The sequence below is a fragment of the Aquila chrysaetos genome, chromosome 13, assembly GCF_900496995.4.
Source record: "Aquila chrysaetos chrysaetos chromosome 13, bAquChr1.4, whole genome shotgun sequence".
NCBI classification, from domain to species: domain Eukaryota; kingdom Metazoa; phylum Chordata; class Aves; order Accipitriformes; family Accipitridae; genus Aquila; species Aquila chrysaetos.
The window spans coordinates 13,490,776-13,502,964 of record NC_044016.1 but is presented as its reverse complement, the minus strand read 5'-3'; the positions used below and the strand labels follow the sequence as shown (position 1 = coordinate 13,502,964).

At 40.8% G+C, this 12,189-nt stretch overlaps 1 long non-coding RNA gene across 2 annotated transcripts in view; it reads left to right on the top strand.

Annotated features, from left to right (window-relative positions):
• The window catches only part of LOC121233775, a 45,680-nt gene extending 39,587 nt beyond the window's left edge, over positions 1–6,093 (top strand). For both annotated transcript variants that reach the window (XR_005933880.1, XR_005933879.1), the window contains one exon: positions 6,059–6,093. This is a non-coding gene — a long non-coding RNA (uncharacterized LOC121233775). The remainder of the gene's footprint in view (positions 1–6,058) is intronic.
• Positions 6,094–12,189: the final 6,096 nt, after the last annotated feature.

The window sequence follows — 12,189 nt, the reverse complement described above, 5'->3', positions numbered from 1 at the left end:
TGTCAAGCATGTGCAGACTTTTTGTATTGTCACGGATTGGGACTGACTGGTTCTAGGGTAAAAAAGTTCTTGTAGATTCTTTAAATGTTTAAAGGAAACAGATAAAATACAGATGTTTCTTCACCATAAAATCAGTGACCATGCCTGGGTCATTAGCAGGGTCTGAATTTTTCAGATATACACTCATGCACAAATCTCTGCTGCTTTAATGAACTGTGTAAGTGGAAACAAATTTTGCAGCAATAAGCTGTTCTGCCTGAATGATTTAGATTTAGCAAATTCATAAATATTTAAAAACTGGTCCTTATAATGGGAGGTATGTGGGAACTCTAGCTCCTGTTGGTTCAACAAGCTCTGCCTGAAGAGCAGAGCTGATGCTAACCACTTGTACTCAAAGTTGACTCCAGCTGTCATTCACTGGAGTTGTGTGCATTCATTTGAGGAATTTGGGTTCTGATTAAGGTATACAATTATAATGAGCAGATGTACCATATTTTGGTACTGATAATGGCGGGGGGGGGGGGGGGCAATTTTAGACCTAGTTTAACCAAATCTAAATTAATGCTAAACTCCCTTATCCCTTCTCTGAATTGGCCCAAACAGCTGGAACCACGGAGGATTTCTTTATCAAATCTGCACATTTAGGCTGCTGTCTTAGCAGCCAAGAGGCTAATTTCTGGCTTGATGCTGGCCAAAGTGTGGTTAACCTCACAGAAATGTAACATTCCAGCAAGAAGAATTCATTTTTACCCACTGTTGCCGCTAACCAAATGCTAACATTTTACTTTGGAGAGCACAATATTATTCAAGCTGTCTTGCAATACTCCAAATGTTTGTACCATTACAAACTGATGACAAACTGATTTGTTCATTACATCTTAAACATAACTGCCAAATATTCTATCGCCAACTTAAATGCTGTGTTTTGAGGTTAAGCTAACCTAGCCTGTGTGTATAGGTAGGCAGCCAGAAACAAGCACAAAAATCTGTCTTCGTTCTGAGCAAAACCTGCTATTTTTTTTAAAGCTCTGTATAAGGGATAAATGCTTTTTCTGAATGACTGTGGTCTTTCAGAGCATCCAGAGATGCATCTCTGGTCAAGGCTCTCAGAGCTTTTGTTGGAAGGGTACAGAATGGGCGATCCTGGGAAATACTCTGGGAAAAGGCAATGCAGTCCCAGAATGCACAAAAGGGACATTGATTCTCTTCTCCTTCTCAGAGGTGGTCTGTGATTTCTTTCCTCCTAGCCAACTCTGAAAACACCAAACCTTCCCTGGAGTTAACTTGGGTAGGCAAGGTAAGAGAGCCTGAGCAGTAGAAATACTTGAGCAGAGAGGGGAGCACAGGGGAAGAAAACAACTGTGTTACATTTACCCTTTGTCTTCTGTGCTGTTCTTTCTTATCAGATGAAAAAGCAACAGCAAACCTACCAAAGCAAAAGTGATGCCTTATTGACAGTCCATGAGAAACCTTCTTTACTAGTGTTTCCTGTAACACACACTATCTATCTCATATACGTCATTTATTTCCTACTGTTATAATAGGGAAGTAATTTTCTGCAGACTGGATTTTGATCTTTTAATGGGAATGGTTTTGTATATTAGGTAACCTTGCAAGGCATTTCAAACATTTCATCTTTTCACCCAGGAAAAACAACTTCATTGAGCAATTCTCAGACTCCTTTGAACTTTGCACAGGAAACCACCTGGAAATGTATGATAAAACACACAGTTAAAACAGTGGAAAAAGCAAAACACATCACACAGCCTAATATAGCCTAGTATCAACAGAGTATTCCATCTATGGACAGTAAATATGCCTTTTTTTTTCTCAGGAGATTAGACTCAGTTTAGACCAACTCACTTGTCATTTCACCTTTCACTAGTTACCATATGAAACTGCTTTAACTTACTGTGTACAGTCATATAGACTGTCACTTATTTAATGATATGCATGTATTTATGTTTTAAAATTGATCTGGATAAAGCTGAGACCTAGCAGGGTTCTGACTTACAAAGCTTGTGTTCAGAGTTCCCATTCAGGCACTCTCTACTCTGTACTGCTTTTAACTTCTGTGTGTGATTCCAGTCATCCTGCTCTCCCAGGTTGTCCTACAAGCTGGAGAGTCATCCTGCTCAGGCCCATTGGGAACATTTTGTATGAGCAATGTGTCAGGCTCAAACCTGCTCCACTGAAGCCAAGAGGCAAACTCCCACTGGATTCGGGCTCTGTCTCAGCCATAAGGAGCACAGTGACTGTCTTTGAAAATATTTTCTCTTCTTGAATGCATAAAAACTTGTCATCTTTTGGCTTTTTCTTTTATTCTTCACCTGAGAAGAAAGTAAAAAGTGTGGTCAGGTATCCCTCTGTATTAGGGCTGGCTAAACACCAAGCACACACACATAGTTTTTCACACTTGAACTTCTGTGCTGGGGCCAGGTTAAGAGACCAGCAACAAGGTGCTGCTCAGACAAAATGTGCTGGAGCCTCTGAACGCCAACTGTTGGCAAACGGAGGCCACGGGTGCTGCCAGCACCAACACCTCTGGGTCATCCTGGCTCCCGGCTGCAGACCAAGCCCAGACCCTCCCGGGCTGGAGCCAAGGGACTCCTGAAGAACCACTGCTATTGTGCCACCCGTGAACCCTTCTTATCCTCTCTGAGGTATGTGGTATGTGTTTTGTGGCTTTCAGCTGTGCGAGGGTTTGGTATGTAGTTTATAGGCTCACTTGAAGGTTGGGATTACTTGAGCTATAATCTAGTTACGTGCTGTTTCTTTTAAGTGTCTTCCTTCTGGAACATGCCGGGTTTTATCACCACATGCTTCTCCAGCTCTGCCACCTTATGTAAATAACACCCAAACACAGCACATCTGAATGTCAGCAGAGGGGATGGGGCATACAGCAGCCTTGGCACTGAATGCCAGCCTGGACGACCCTCCATCCAGACGACCCAGAATTTGGCGGCTGCTTTGCTGAATGCCGCTCCGAGCTGAAGCATCTGCTTTGGCTGTGCTAGCAGTGAAAGTTTTCACAGCTGCCAGACTGGGCTCCATTTACTCTGATTTTACATGCTTTTTAGGAGCTGGCCTAGCTTGCAACAGCACATAACTTTAACGTTAGACTTATAAAATCAGCCTTTGATGCTTTGGAGCTCCATGTCTGTACTCTCTCCTCAACAAGGAAGAGCTGAACAGGGAGCGCAGGCTGATGGGCTGTATTACTGGGTCAGTAATATTAGTTGCTCTGCCCACTTCATAATGTTTCTGAATGGAAGAAACAAAGTATTGACATTCACAACAGAGAACTGAAGCAAAGGATATGTATCTCACATAAAAAATGGAGCTAAGCCTTGCTTTCCCAAGGGCAGAAACATTTGTACATATGTCAGTTTGTTCTGCTCAGAACAATTTACAGTTACCAGATGGAATGTGAACATGGTACTTAAATTTCTGTAGGGCAGAACTATCATGGTGAATGTAGAAATATATTACTTGTAAGTAATTTCAGAATTGTACAATTCTTGCAGCTAATGGTACAATCCTTTTATTTTTTGTGATAGTTATGTTAAAGTGGACACCAAAGATGCCATGACTAATCGTGTGTTTACCATCTGTTAGCAATATCTCCATGTGAATTAATTAGCAAGGGCCTAAGAGTCCTCTGTTCACAGTCTTCCACGAAAGTAATACTGATTGACACTGACACAGTATTAAATTACTTCCCATTCTAATATGGCCCTTTTGACAAAAGATTAGCCCTGCCACCTGTCCCCTTGGCTGCTGATTACTTTTCTCAAATATTCTGCTTCTGAGCTGAAACTTAATAAATACAAGAACATTTTACCAGTATAATAGTTTATTGATATTAAGAGCATTAAGATGGTCCTCACTGTTGTTTGTGTCTCACTCTGAGACTATTATTCTCTTAAGGAGAACTGAAGATAGAAAACACTTTAGTTAGACAATGTTCCTGCCAGCCTATTTTGAATGCATCTCCTACACTGAAACTACTTATTGCTTTATCTGTAAGGCAAACAGCAAAAGGTTCAGCGCTGAAGCTGCTTTGAGCAGATACCTACAATCTCCTGGTTTCTGGATGAGCCTGATTGCTCTGAATAGTTCCACATGTGAGCACTTGCGGTCCTGAATCTGATGTTCTGCAAATATCCTGTGATACTGATTTACAGCCTACTACTCTGGCTGCTGCAATATATTTCCAGAAAATGAAAAAAGGTCAAATACACAAATAAGGCAGGTTCATTAACCCTCCCAACACTCTTCCCCCAAACTCCCCCTCAGCTGAAATCTTTAGATAACTTTCAGCAAATATTTTTGGAACTATTCCTTCACATCTAATCAGATGGCAAAAGCGTTTGTTTTATTTAATCATGGCTGTGAAACTGAGCCTTTATTTTTTTCTTATCTTCCTTTCTTCCATAAGGACCCTTTTGATTTGCCTCTCTCTTCATGACCACATGAAATTTGGCCAGTGATGAAAAGACTAAATGGGCCCCACTGAAAACTTTCAGAACGTCCAGAGTTCAGTTCAGGGGGCTGGCAGGTCTCTGGAGGAGCTGCAGATTAACCACTACTCAACTCATATCCAGAAATCATGCTAATTTCAGTATGTGCAGTTACCTACTATATGTAAAGAGCCATGAGCAATCTCAGTAGCGGGAAGGGAGTTCCTACCTATCTTGGGTGGGAAGTCAGTATGGTCACATAACTGACAATATGGAGCTCAGGAGGAAGACCATTTGTCTTTAAAAAGACTGACTTCTGAAAACTGCTTTTGCAGAAGGAGAGGTCACAGTTCTGAATGAAGTCTAGGAGGAGAGCAAGGTTGGGGAGAGCTGTTAACATGAAAAGTGTACCTCCTGAGTGCTCTCTGCAGGAGGCACCTGGTTTGGGGTCCCAGCTGAGCTGCTGCTTAATAGCTCATCTGGGTGCCAAAAAGCTGTTTCATGACATTCTTGGCTTAAGCACTGCAAAAGCAGTGGAACATTTTTGCTAAACAGAGCCTTTAGTCTTTAAATCATTGCTTTCTGGATGAAAACCCAAGAAAATTGAGAGCAATGTCAAAATGCTAAAACTTTAGTGCTCAGTCAGACACAGTTTTGTCCTGAATCTCAATGGCTGGCTCCAAAGTTTCATGATGTATGTTAGCAAATAGTTGCCCTTTTGTATGAATAGTAATCTGCCATGTCCTCTGAGCATCATGGATGAGCTCGTGTTCCATCAAGCGCACCTCCAAAAACTACTTTATGCTCAGCTAATGAATCTTGTGTTACTCCTAACATTAATACTTGGGAGATTTAAAAACATTCACTAAATGGAACTTGCCCAATCTGCAGCTGGAAAAACCAGGACATATTATTCTTCTGGAAAAGTAATAAAACCTTGGACATTTTTCAGCTATATTTCTGTGCAGGATGGATCAACTGTTCTGTGCTCAGTTAAGAATTCTAGAAATGCCTATGAAGTAATTCCTGATAAGAGAAGCATAAACTACTTATTTTGCTAAACAACTGTTTGCTTACAGGCCAGTTCAGTGACCTGTGATTTATTGCATGCATGTGTCCAAGACACATTCTAGTAGTAAATCTTTTTCCATTTTCCTTTATAATTTTTTCTCATTCCTTCTGAATGCTCTGACTATAAGATTCAGTGCAACTAATGATGAGGACAGGGAGAAGGCATGCAGCGTCTTTTGGTCCTGTGGGGAAGAATAAGAAATGCACATACAGCACTGGATCATGTCATAAATTAACCAGACAGATAGAAGTGACTTCCCCAGGATGACCCATAGCAGGAAGGTGCTGAACTAACATTTTCAGGCTACATCTCTTCTTACTAACATTTTGTCTATTGTATTTGTATCTTCCACTTTTTTTCACACTGAAGTTGTACTCATAGAAGAGCAACTGCACAGCAGTATTTTAATAATTTCATATTGATTTGTGAGTTAAAAAGTTGTAATTAGTCAGACAAAATATGTTATCAATTTAGCTTTATTTCCCAGCTGTGCTCACCTGTCATTTTTAATTATTGTTTTCAGGATCCTGGTGATGATGTCATCCCCCTAAATTTCCCGAAAGCTCCCCAGTGTTGATTCCAAATGATTAATGAAGGTATGAAAACTATGAGTGCTTCCAAATCAAATATGTGTAGAAAGGTAAGCAGTGCACAGGAAAAGATGATTAAAATAAAGAATTGTGTGTTTCCTTGAAATTCACCAGCCCATTGATACTGCAGCAGTTCAGATCTCAGTGGAACTTTTGTGCAATCTACTGAATACTTTTTCTATGGGGGAAAAATATCTAGCCAAACTTGACTGTTCAACCTATTTGAGTTTTATTTTATGGCTGTGGGTTTCACATATTTGTGACATTAAAAGGACAAAAATGGGCTCTGTGCTAAAGTGATAGGTCTGGCAAATCCATACATCAATTGTCTTGAAAAGTGTGGGTCTTGAGACTTATTTCATTTTGAATGTGGGTTTTTAATGAAGAAAATTTAATAAATTGATATTCTGAATTTTTGGCTTGCATTAGGAAGCTAAAAGGTAAGCTGTTGCAATGCTGTGTATTAATAAGCACTCAGGAGTCGAATTTGTCAGGAGAGAAAGTGCAGTGCTTTTTATTAACTGAATGAACATTGTGTTTAGCCGGGCTTTGCCAAGGCCTCTGAAAATGTCTAATTCATGTGGAAGCAGGCTCAGATGCTTAACTACTAAAGTAGCATAGTGTTTTCCATTCCAACACAGCATCATCTTAAAACAGTCATTCCCACTCCAAACTTTGTGTCTATCTGCTCAGTGTATGAACTTCAAATGAAGCAAAATTTTTTAGGTCACAATAAGAATGGAAAGCCTGAAAATTATTATTCCTTAACAGAAGGTGAAACATCCGATTGCTCCACAATTTCTATCAAACAGAGCATATAATAATTCTACATGAAATGTATACTTTCACAGTAAGAGTTTATATGCCATTTTATTCATGTATCACAGTGTTCATCAACAAGGTCAGCAAAGGCAGCATCCAGGAAAAGCCTTAAGTGGTAAAAGCATCATTTTTTTAGAACCAGAGGGTCTAACTCCAAAACTATCATTCAAAAGGGCCTGTTCAGCTGCTATCTAGCAGTAAACCAAATTCAGTTCTGTATGTGTCTGGGAAGGGATTAATCAGAACATACTGATGCCTGCATTGTGGATAACTACATCCAAGCCAGCTTGTCTTCAGTCAGTGGGAAGAAACGAAGTTTTTTCAGGGCATGATTCATTTCCTAAAGTAGGTGCTAAAAGAAGTAAATGATACAATGAAAACCTCCCAGTGAAATCGGGTAAATACAGTGGATAATTTATCATCCTGAGGTACTGAATGCCTAAGAATGTCTATTTCTCTGCAATAGCCTTCAAGGGTTTCAAGACTTTAATTCTTTTGGTAAAAATGTCAGTTGTCCCTAGAATTTTGTGCAGGTCTAAACTGGCCTGATTTGACCAGCTAAGTAATTGTGTCCCCAGTCAGCCCACTGTTCTTGTTCTACTAAAATCTCTTGAGGAGCTTTATCTTGCAGGTGTTTCCAGAGACTCATGCAGAAAAATATTCTAGTCCCTCACAAAAATATCCCCGTGGTCACTTTCTCTTGAGATGGTCATGGTGATGGTACGTGATGTGTATGAATACTGTGGTGAGAGTGCTTGCCCAGGATGGGAAACACATGACTTTTATGCTTTCCTCAGTTAGAGGTTCAAACCCACATCTTTTTACTTCTAAGTGTGCCTAACCATAAAGCCATGGGAAAATGAAAGGCATATATTTTTCTTAATGACACTGAGTGTTTTTTCAAAGCAATGGAATTAGAGAGTTGATGATCCAGAGATGTGAAAGGAGAAAGAACATGCCTGTGTAGCTTATTGCTCGGGTTACTTAGACGGCAGGGTGAAGACCTAGTTTCCAGTCCCTATTCAAAGAAATGTTTATGATTTTTATGGTCACCGACTAAAATGTGCAAATAGGTGTTGGAGCAGAGACCTCCCCTTCTGGGTGAATTTCCTAAGCATGAGCTGTTTCATGTAGGAGTAGTTTTAAGCGTTTCATAAACACCACTTAAAGAGTCAATGGCAGAACAGAGGCCCGGGCTCTTTCTTCTAAATGCAGCAACCACCTGCTTATTGAGGCTCGGAGAAGGTAAGCCAAAGACGTGTTTGTTGTGCTTTGTTTAGGAATCATGTTTGCTCGGTTACCCTTGGCTAATGGCCAAACACCCACCCAGCACACTCACTCCCCCCTCAGTGGGACAGGGAAGAAAACAGGATGAGAAAGCTCATGGCTCCCGACAGGGAGCTGCAGCACTTGGAGCACCTCCCCCCCCTCCTCCTGCTCTCCCCTCGGGGCTCGCAGGGCTGCTTCTCACACTTTTCCCCTCACCCCTCGCTGCCGGGCAGTGTTTTGCCCTTTCTGACACGGGCTTTCCCCGAGGTGCCCACCCGTGGCTGCGGGGCTCAGCTGTGCCCTGCGGTGGGTCGGCTGGAGCCGGCTGGAACCGGCCCTGTCCGGCATGGGGCAGCCCCGGCCTCTCCTCACAGAGGAGGCCCCGCAGGCCCTGCTGCCAGTGCCTCGGCACCTGCACCGGTACATCATGGAAGAACCTTTTATATTTTAGAGTTTTACCTATCCAGACGTGGCAGGATCGTCTTCTAGAAATGGTTCTCTACAGTTTACAGACACTTGTGCAAATAACACATCTGAAGTTTTGTTTACAATTTCTGTGAAAATTACGATAGCGCGTCTGAAATGCATGTCAAATTTAAGAGCTGTAAAGACAGAAGATTGTTTCAAGTTCATGTCAATATGAAGTGATGCTACTGCCTTCACTGGAGCTTCTCCTTTAAGCGGAGCTAGAAGTCTGTGCTACTGAAATACAATGTTGATGGCTTGTTTAATACGGCAGTAAATGGGTGTAAATCGGGACCCGCTGGACCAAACTAGGTTATGCTCCTGTTGCCCTGTTCAGTATCTTCTCTGTTTTCTACCAGAGAGATATGTGATAAATAACTGGATAGCAACAGGATTTGTCTCAGCTTTTTAATCAGCAAATGTCACGGTGGCAGACATGTCAACCCACTTCTTCATCTTCTACCGAACGTGACTCGTACCAGTTACAGTGCCAACAAATGCCCCAAACCTACAGAGTGCCATTGAGGTCAGGGCCAAGCAATCTTACAGGATTTTTGTATTATTTTTGAACAACGATGGAGAATATGATCCTTGGAAAAGAGGTCAAGGAGTTGAGATGGGGAGAATTTTATTTTATTTTATTTTCGTCCTAAGCTTCTAGCACAGCGTTTGTGGGAGAGAAGGATTACCTAAGTGGAGACCAGAAGGAGATTTCCATTTCCCCTCTCCCCCTCACGCATGTGTGACTTTTGGCAAACCAGCGTGTTATGAAATCCAAACATTCACCTGCCGGTAGAAACCAGACTGTGTGTGTGTGCCACTGCTCATCCATCTGCATTAGAGACCACAAAGCCTAGCTGCATGGGTAGGTATTAGATCAAATGTGTCACTGTATTAGAAAGTACAGTCCATGCTAATAAATAAGTAGCTTCCTGTTGCCTTGTCTGATCTGTGCAAGCAGAGGGAAGTTACACACAGGTGTGATAGAGGACAGGTTTGACCAATTATTCCTAAGCAGTGTATGTTGCACAGCACATAGGTAGTACAGTCTCTCATGAACACTGTGGTGTCTAAGTGCCCACCTTCCTAACATGATCTAATTTAATCCTATATAAATGTCTGTGTAAATTGTGTAAAATAAGGAGGTATAAGCTGCAAACATTTTTCATTCAAAGATCATAGGAGAACCCCAGGGAAAATAAAAAAGGAGTTTTAAGGATAATAGAGATGCATCCTCACCATGTGATTGTACCAATCTGTGTAAGTTTTTGCAGACACACAGAATGGTGGTATTTACTCCTGTTATACCAGAGTGAAAAAGCTAATGGAGATGCTATGTAAATTATTTTGTAAAAAGCAAAGGAAAAAAACTGAGCTTGTGCCAGAGCAATAACTATGGAAGCAGTCATTGAAATGGGCTTCAGTGGACTGTGTGTTCATTCCCCTCTGTGTTTTGTGTTTGCTGAGCTGGAATAGTCTAGTAACAAGTTTCCTAGCAGGAACAGTCATAGAAACAGGGAACTGCAGAACTATTGCAGAAAGCAAATGTTGGCTTTGTGACTGGGACTGTATGTTTCTAAGCTATGGTAATTCAACAGAAAAAGAACAGTCAAAACTAATCAGAGCTTAAATACCAGGTAGTACAGTGTGACTAAGCAAAGGTATTGGAGCCTGTAAGATCCGGACCAGGCTCTGAGAGGAAGGAGAAGACAAGTTAAAGGAAAAAAAGGCATACTCCCCTCTTCTGCCTTAGATGGGAAGAATTTGCGGGAGCTGTACCCCGGACTTCCCAACTGATTTTGTTTTCCTGATAATTGGTGGACAATAGCTTTGTCTGAAGGATAAGCCTGGGACCTCTACTGCATTTCTTGCTTAACAGTAGCTACACAGGCACTGACCTGCAATGCCAGCCCATAGTGGGTGAATACTTTCTAGAAAGAATGTCTTGGAGTAAAACAGAACATAAAAAGAAAGTAAATTTGCTGAGTAAATTATTCATTGTGAATTATTCACACAGTTTTACTAACAGTCATCTGGAAAAAGTTAACAAATGAAGTAGAATGACTGAAGTGAGTAATAAATATAAAACAATCCAAGAGACATGTAGGGTTACTTGTTTGTTGTGAAGAAGGATGGGACTGATTGAGCGATACAGTGAAAAAAGCGGAAGAGTAGAATAAGATAAAGAAGGGGTGGCACATTTGGCTATATGGTGGCAGTTCATTCAGTAAGTTTTGCTGATTGTTACTATTTTATACACATGGTGTAAAACTGAAAGAATGGCCTCCGTAACTCTGCTTTTTCTGAAATTGACTGCTTTAATTTAGAAGTCAATAAACACCATGCATGCTCACAGCATCCCAACACAGAGCTATTGGAAATTGGCACACTTGAACTTCCTCCCACTGGGAAACCGAGGCTTGGCTTTCAAAATTCATATTTTTATGTCCTTGCTAGTTCTATTTTGTTAAAACAAAATATGTGTTTTTTTTTTCCCTCCAATTGGTTGCTGAAAGCTGCTTTTGTTGAGGGAAAGCTAATGTTAAAAGAAAGGTTGTATTCCATTACGAAGGCAAGTGCAGCGTTGTGATAGGAGCTGAAAATGTGTTAATGAAAATGTTGGTTTTACTCTATCTTGAATGTCTCATTAGCCTTATCTTCAGCTCATGCAGGCTCTAGATGGTTTAATTTGGGCATTTGGCCATCTTTTGTTTTTCCTTTTATTATTTCCACTTAAATATTTACGGCTTGAGCCCAAGCCCATGAAACTCCATGGTAACACTCCTATGGAGTCTCATAGACTTTCCAGCCTTGGAGTAAAGTCTTTCTCTGAAAAAAAAAAAATGACAAAAATGAGCTTGTGGGTTTGTATGATTGTCATCTTCCAGAGATCTACATAAAACACTATAAATAGGAGTCTCTTAGCTGCCAGTTTGATGAATGCATGTCACCGAGGTTACCCCCTCAGCCATCTTTAACAGCAATAAAGTGCCTGCAGGCCAAAAAATGCCCTCTGACACTTGTGTAAGCTCTGGAGTCTAATGGATTGAAATCTAGTAAACAGTTCCTTCTAACCCTTTGCAAGAAAGAATACTGACTCTTAATGATTCTGCAGGGCTGAGAGGAATTGGGAGCCATAAGAATATCTTGTTTACTACAGTTTGCAAGTGCAACCCAAGAAGCATACAAATGAATAAGTTTTAAGTCACTTTGAGTTCCTTCCAAATTCTTTCATGCCATTTAGGCAATATTTATCTCTAGAATAATTCTACTAACCGTAGAAAATGCTAATAGCATCACCATCTTCAGAAAATATCATAGTAGACTAGGGTATTCTAGCACTGTTTTGCATTTTGCATCTTCGAGATTTTTTTCAGCAGGAAGCATGATATTTTATCAAAATGGAGAGGAAACAAATGACAGAAAAGTAGGCACTAGGCCAGACAATAGCAATAAATTCAGTGTAGTATTTTTTCAAGGAAGGTAAGTATCAAACTTAGCTCTTAAG